The sequence below is a fragment of the Rutidosis leptorrhynchoides genome, chromosome 7, assembly GCF_046630445.1.
Source record: "Rutidosis leptorrhynchoides isolate AG116_Rl617_1_P2 chromosome 7, CSIRO_AGI_Rlap_v1, whole genome shotgun sequence".
Lineage (NCBI taxonomy): Eukaryota > Viridiplantae > Streptophyta > Magnoliopsida > Asterales > Asteraceae > Rutidosis > Rutidosis leptorrhynchoides.
The window spans coordinates 110684789-110693087 of NC_092339.1; the positions used below are offsets into that span (position 1 = coordinate 110684789).

The 8299-nt window shown below is 31.8% G+C and overlaps 1 non-coding gene across 1 annotated transcript; it reads left to right on the forward strand.

Annotated features, from left to right (window-relative positions):
* Window positions 1-2279: 2279 nt before the first annotated feature.
* LOC139860674 (small nucleolar RNA R71) lies at window positions 2280-2386 on the forward strand. Its single transcript, XR_011763303.1, has one exon. It is a non-coding gene; the product is annotated as a small nucleolar RNA R71 (small nucleolar RNA).
* Window positions 2387-8299: the final 5913 nt, after the last annotated feature.

Below are 8299 nucleotides of genomic sequence, written 5' to 3' on the forward strand. Positions count from 1 at the left end.
TTAAAAATAATGATAACAAAATTTTTCGCCCCGCCCTTGGGTAAAGCAATTTCGATTCTATGATCTAGTCTTTAACTCACGACGAATTTTAGAAATCATTTTTTTAAAACTTAATGAAATAAAGCAAATTTTTGTTTTAAAATTCACACAAAACATAAATTTAAAAAGCGTATTTATTTCATACAAAACCTACAAAACAAAAAAAAATTCAGAACGGGGGAGAAAACTAGTTCTTTAGTGTCTGCTAGTGGAAAAGACCAATCGAATTCCATTCTCGGAAATTACACGAGAACAGAACAACTAACTCTAAACATCATTTTCTTTTTAGAACATTTGAATCTCCCCACACTTAGGTAGCTGTGGTGTCGAAATTGTGAATAACTTCATCGTCAATTTCTTTTGGACCATAATCAACTTGCATATCTGTGACTTTTGCTTTAAGCCATTGGTCGGATTCCTGTGTAATATCCACAAATTCAACTAGTTTCGCCCCTTATTTAGGAGATAGATTGGATACTAACCGAATGTTTCCCTTGGTTCAAGCATCGCGAATCCGTTTAATAAGTTTCTTCATTGAACTATTTATAACGGGGTCATTTAATATTGTATCAACAACGGGGTTCTTTGTTATCAGGTCATCATTAGGTGTTACTTCATTTTCCCCACACTTAGGCGTTTTATTATTGTTAAGCACTACCGTTGGAGTTGGTAAAACAATGTGGTTTTTACCAATCGTCTTTGTTGGTTCAACGGTCTTGGTTGGTGGAGATTTAGCCTTTCGACTCACAAAGGTGATTGATTTTTCATCATTACTAAATGTCATTCTACCCTCTCTTACATCAAATAAAGCCCCGGTGGACACTAAGAATAGTCGACCTAAAATTAGAGGAATGTTTGAGTCCTCTTCTATGTCAATGACAATAAATTCGACTAGAAAGGTTAAATTACGTACTTGAACGGGTAGGTTATCAGCAATTCTAACTGGGTGCCAAAAGGTTTGATCAAAGAGTCAAACACTCATTTCCGTTGGACTTAACTCACCTACACCTAATCTCTTATATAATTAAAGAGGCATAACACTTATACTCGCACCTAAATCTGCTAGTGCATCATACATGACACAATCACTAAGTAGACAAGGAACAATAAATTCACCCGGATCACCTAACCTGGGTGGAGGTTTTGGAGGAACTGTCTTCTCTGGGTTTATTTTTACGGTTTTTATTTCTTGAACCTTCTTATTATTCTTCTTCTTCTTTCCAAAGGTATCACAAACTTTATTACCTATTACTTGCTCATACTCAACTCCTTTTCTTGGAAACGGGATGGGTGGTCTGTAGGATGCCACCACTGGCTTTACATACTCGGGTGGTGGTGGTGGTGTTGTAACTTCTTCATTGCTACTCACATCGAAAACCTTCCCATCTTCTGATGATGGTTTTTCAGAATTCGTTGATACCATATTAACATTCTCATTCCGAGGATTTACTTCAGTATTACTCGGTAGCTTTCCTTGTTCCCTCTCACTCATCATGTTAGCAAGAGTACCTACGTGTTTTTCTATATTCAAAATGGAAGCTTGTTGAGTTCTTAATGACTGATCAAACCTCTCATTTGTTTGTGTTTGAGATGTAATAAATTGTTTTTGAGATTCCATTAGCTTTATCATCATTTCTTCTAGATTTGACTTTTTCTCTTCGATTTGTTGTGGTAGTTTATACAAGCTAGGTCTTTGTTGATTGAAAGTGTTGTTTTGAGTTGGTTGGTTATTCGAACCTTGTTAGTTGTACGAGTTATTGTTGGGTCCATTTGGATTATAAAGAATGTTTTGATTTCGATTGAAGTTTGGCCTTGGCGGTTGATAATTATTTTGATAATTATTTCCCGGCCTTTGGTTCATGTAGGAAACATTCTCACGTTGTTCCATTATTTGTTCAATGTTACAATCTTTCGTTAAGTGTGGTCCACCGCATTGCTCACAACTGATTCGTATTGCGTGAATATCTTTATTCATCTTTTCCATTCGTCTCTCGAAAGCATCTACTTTTGCGGAAGTGGAATCAAAGTCATGGCTAGAATCGGCTCTAGCCGCTTTAGATGAACGAAAAATATCTTTTTCCTGATGCCACTCATGCGAGTGGGATGCTGTGTTATCAATGATTTTGTGAGCTTCGGTTGTGGTTTTCTTCATAATGGAACCACCAGCTGCTGTGTCGATGTCTTTTCGTGTAGTAACATCACAACCTTGGTAGAATATTTGTATTATTTGATAAGTATCTAAACCATGTTGAGGACATCCTCTCAACAACTTTCCGAATCTTGTCCACGCCTCATATAATGTTTCATTTGGCTTTTGCGCGAACGTAACAATTTCTCCTTGAAGTCTTACGGCTTTAGATGCCGGAAAGAATCTTTTAAGAAATTTCTCAACTAAAACATCCCATGTGTCAATCGCTCCTTCTGGTAACGATTCTAACCAATCTTTGGCTTCTCCCTTTAAAGTCTAGGGAAACAACATGAGATAGATCTGTTCATCCTCAACTTCTCTGATTTTGAATAGAGTATAAATCCTATTAAAGGTTCGAAGATGTTCGTTTGGATCTTCTTTTGGCGTACCACTATATTGGCATTGATTAGTTACCATGTGTAGGATTTGTCCTTTGATTTCATAATCTGGCGCATTAATGTCTGGCTTAATAATGGCGTGTCCTTGGCTTGTGCGTGTGGCACTCATTCGATCTTCCATACTTAGAGGTTCCGTTATTTCCATATTTGAAATTGTTGAATCCGAATCACTTGAAGATTCTGATTTAACGGTTTGTGGTTAAGGAGGAATGATTAGTGGTTCAGGATCTTGGAATTGTCCTTGAATATCCTCCGGGTTCTCAACTGTGAGGTCAAGTTCAAAAAATAGATTATCAAAAATTTGAATTGGAGTACTCGTTCGACTAGATGATGATTCTAAAGAAAAATTAACGGCGACAATATTGGCTAGATGTCTTGATCGAGTTACAGGTGGTGAACGTATGAAAGGTTGTGAACGTTTTGCTCGGTGCATTCACTGAATATCCTATTAGTTATAAAAATAAAAATTATATAAGTTATTAAATTAATAGACTTTTCTGCTTTTGCCCACGTTTAGAATAGCCAAAAGATGCAGCAGGGAGCCAGGATCCTTTAAGTCGGAAAATCCACAACTCAGCCACTAACAAATCCAACTATTACTACGAAGCAGAAAATTTTGGATGTCTATCAATTTAACCGCTTAAAATAAATTTTTTGTCGAAATTTTGAAGATAAAATCTATGTCCTAAAAACTAGAGCGTCGAGAAATAAGAGGAAGAAAAAAAAGTGCGTCGAAAAATGTTGAAAAATAAAAGGTCGAAAAATAATAATACGAAAGTAAAGTGTCGTAACTTAAAAGTCTAAAAATTAAATATTAAAAGTTGCGTGTAAAGGAATTAAAGCTTAAAAAGAATTCTATATTCAAAACAACAATAACTTAATAGGCACTAAAATCTATTAAATATTAAAGCGATAAGTGACATCGTAAAATTTTAAAGCGCCTAAATCTTAATCTAAAGAAAAAGCACTAAAGGGATTTTACGGCAAAACCTAAAAATCTTGAAATATAAAATAACTACGGCAAAAACTAAGTTTAAAACTAATTACGAACGAAAAATGTACAAATATTTAAAAATATACAATTTATAAAAAAATGATAAGATTACTTATTTTTATAAAAATATTATTCTATAAAAGTATTAATTTATAAATATAATTAAAACTAATAATCACAAATTATAATTAAACTAAACTAAATATATTAAATTAAATTCCTAATTAGGTTTAATAATAATAATTATAATTAATTAAAACTCTAAATTCGTAATTAATGCAGTCAATTGTTGCAGTCTGAGACTGCTCCGCAACTGCGGTATTCTGTAAGAGAAGAGCTCCGCGACTGCGGAGCTATGCAGGCTCAGATGATGGCAGGTTCAAATTCATGCAGGTTCAGATATATATTTTTTTATTATTTTGATTTTTATTTTCTTTTTCTGATTTAATTTTTAGAAAATATAATCTAAGTAAAACTTATATTTTAACAAAAATTACTTATTAGTTTTTGTAACTAAAAAATAAATAAAAACTTTTTTAATTTAAAAATATAGATATATATGTTTTTTTATTTTGATTTTTTTAATATTTAAAACTTTTATAAATATATTTTTACCAAAATAGCTTAAATTATTTTTTTTATATAGCGTTTCGCTTTCGACTCCCCGGCAGCGGCGCCAAAAACTTGATGTGCGAGCGAAGGGGTACGAAATATACTTATTTTTAATATGAAATACGGCGAAATATGATACAAGTTTTATTTACTTATATAGATGGATATACCTAAACCTTGCTACAACACTTATAGGCAGTGTACCTAATCGTAGAGTAGTGTAGTTTTTAGTAAGTCCGGTTCGTTTCACAGAGAGCTAGTGAATACGTACTATATTTTTAACAACTATATTTATATAAAATGTATATAATTATATATAGTAATAATAATATATAAAAGGGGGGTTTACCGTTTAATGATCGGTTTATCGATTTTATATTTTAAGCGTAAAGATAAATGACAATAATTAAAGTGTGTAAAATAAATAACAATATTAAAATGACAATAAATAAAATGACAGTAAATAAATATACGATGAGATATAAAATACAACAATTATTCTTATTTAAACTTCCATAACCATGATGTTTGACGTTTTGATTTTAATTTATTACTCTGGGTTAATTGTCCTTTTGTCCTGGATTATTTGAAACCTATCTTGTTTTTGTCCATAATAGTCCATCGGTCATAAATATAAAGTGTGAGTGTCCTCGTCAAATTACCCTTATACCCGAAGTCAAATATTCCAACTAATTAAAGATTTAAACTGTGACGCAGTTATCACTTCTGTCAACATTTACACCAGTTATCACTGTATGCAATCCACCTCTGTTTTGATTAGATATTAATATTAATTTAACCACTTGATCAGTTTGAATAATCAATTACCCAACCCGAATAATTAATAAAATGATTATAATAGATTCCGTATCAATGTCACTAAATAGGACAACCATAATGATTATTAATTATTAAGTTAATTAATTTGAAGATAGGTTCGACAGACTCCAATGAGTTGTCACTCAATTAGACAATACCTCCCATCTATTAATAGTCCATAGTCAAATGCCCACAAGTGTCGGTCTTTTGTTCAAACATTAGTTATGGTACAAAATCCAATAACCCCGTCTTTAATATTTAGTCTAACATCACGATTACTTCAGCTCAAATAAGCATAATAATAACTTAGTTACGATACATTAATTTAAAAAGGAAGAACATAGCTTACAGTGATTATTTATCGCGTAGAGTTACACGAACAGAGTTCCGACTTTAAAACCCGTAAAACATTTCTTACAATAACCCAAATTATTATTAATATTAAATTAAACTTTAATATTATAAATATAAATATATATATATCGTATATAGATAGAGAGATTGAGTGAAAAAGGGATGTAGAATTCGAGCAGAATGTGTGAGCTTTTATAGGCCCACTTTGAACTGTACAGCTCTGCGAGTGCGGTACTTTTGTGCCTTACAGCTCCGCGAGTGCGGAGCTTCGGATTCCAGCTCACCAAATTGAGTTAAACGTGGGCTGCTGAATATTATAATATATAATATAATAATATATAATTTCATATAATTATATATATATTATATTATATTCTTGTGCATAGTTGACTTGTAATTTTAGCTCCGTTGAGTTGTACGTTGATGCTCGGTTTATGTCTCAGTTCTGAATTTTTAAACGCCTTTTCGTACGCTTAGATATCTTGTACTTTGCGTTTTGCGGCTTGTACTCTTGTCATTTTTAGGCGTTTCTCATCAATAAATTGAACCACTTGGATTGTACTTTGTACTTTTTAGCTTTTTTGTCATTTGCGTCTTCAAATCGTCGATTCTGTCTTTTGTCTTCGCACTTATTTATTTAAACGATTATTACATAATAATAGAACAATTGCAACTAAAAACTTTACATATTTGAAGGATATTGCACCTAAATATATGTTCATTTGGAGCACTATCATATATCTTTTCGTACTAAGCTATTATGTTTTAATTGAATAAGGGTAGATACTACTCGGTTAATTCATATTACTAATATGCAATGATGTATATCCTTCGTTAAAGACTTAACCATCATTAACTACAATCTCTGTTTCAACTCAATGAATCCCATTTCATAATAAACCAAGTGTATTAATCAATTTCATGTTTGATATTACACTTTCATTTTCGATATACTCGAAAATTTCTAGAAATCATCATTCATACCTTGCAAAGTTCACAAGAATTCCACGAACACCAACATCATTCATCAAAGAAATATCAATAGATGAATAACGATGTAGTAATTCATAATTTCATTCGAATTAAAGAAACTCCACAAAGATTACGTAAGTTTCTAAAGTTTTAGAGATTATTCATTCTAATTCCAGCCGAAAATCAAATGAGTTTAATTTAATATTAACTCATTAAATCTGTATTACATCTGAAGAAAATATACATATATTTTCATAAAGACTGTAATAAAATTCTCTTGTACAAAATATTATTTGTGAAACTTTTAACGGGTAGGTAATACCCAAGAGATATATAAATTCACAATTAATATGTACATCCTTCTAATCTGATTCAGTAATCACCAACTATACTCACTACTTTCACAACAATATACATTCTTTTATAGAAATCAAAACAACCATTCTCATCTAAATTTGATTACATATTCTGATTTTTAACAAATCAAAATCCAAGTCAAGATTTAACAGAAGACATCACTCTTAGATTCCTACTTTGAATTCAAAACTGTGCTAGAACATCACATTTATTCATAAAACCCAGAAGGATATTAGAATCATTCAAGATTCACGATGATTTTATCATTTGAATATTGACGATGACAATCTGCGTTCAAACCCTTCGAAATTCCTGAAGACATCTAAATTAATGAACAATCAAGAAGATGAACCAACCACACGTTATCTATGAAAAGAAATACTTAGACGTAGTAGTTATGCACCTGGAAAACTCTTGGAACTTAAGTTTAACACGAATCTATGATCCATTGGCGTTGTTATTACCGAAAATAACTTTACAATCCCTCTCCAAAGTAGCCAATTTTGTCACACCTCCAGTAATTCAACTTTGACTTTTTATTCGAATTAACCTCATTATAACCATGATATATACGTTTGCTCTTTTCGTTATCGTTACTGGGGAACCGTTTATTCCCACCACATTAGCAGTATACTTACCAACAACTTCATTGATCTTTGACCTTCCAAAAAATCATTATACTCATTGAAACCCTAGCATGTACTCATCCACATCTTGTAACAATAATTGCCAAACTAACTACCGGGAATTAGCAATCAGTTTTTCAAACCTCGCAACATTTCTACATCGACAGTTATATGTATACATATAACGTTTATTTCTTAGAATTATGATCTTCAATTCTCAATTTCTGAAAAGCACCCAGTCTGCGAATCAATTCTCTGAGTATTAAAAGAACTGATAAAGCAGTAAAAACTATAGATGACTTTAACAGTCAAAAGTTTTATGATAAAGAAGGATACATTGGAAAAGCTCAAAAAAAAATTTGGTACTGAAAAACGGATTGAGCAAACCATGAAGGAGGCTGTGGACAAATCACAAAGACTAAACCTTCCTTCAAAGAATCCAAATGATTCAGTATCTGCTGAAGTCATCAACGAATACCTTGCTCCTGACTCTAAACCTTTACGGACAAATCTTCTTTATCATCCTTCGATATTAGAAATTCTAAGATATCATCGTATCTTTCATTGTAAATATTTCATAAGATATTTTCATAACTATTCTTATCTGAAATCATTTATCTCTTCGCACTATCAGTGTTACATCATAAAAGAAACTGTTTAGTTTCTATATTCTGTAAATCTTCGAGTTTAAATTATGAATGTTTTGAAGTAATGTTGGAAATTGAAGCATGAGTTAGTATAATATAATGGCACTTGATCAACGTGATTATATTACAGTAAGTCATGCTGAGTTTCTAATGGAACATGATGATTCACAGACCATACCGTCATCATGTGCCATGTTACATAACTCTTTCATTCTATTTAACCTCTAAAAATATCATGAAAATATTTTTATTGATGATTCGGTCTTTTCTGTGACTTCTGGTAATTTGACAAG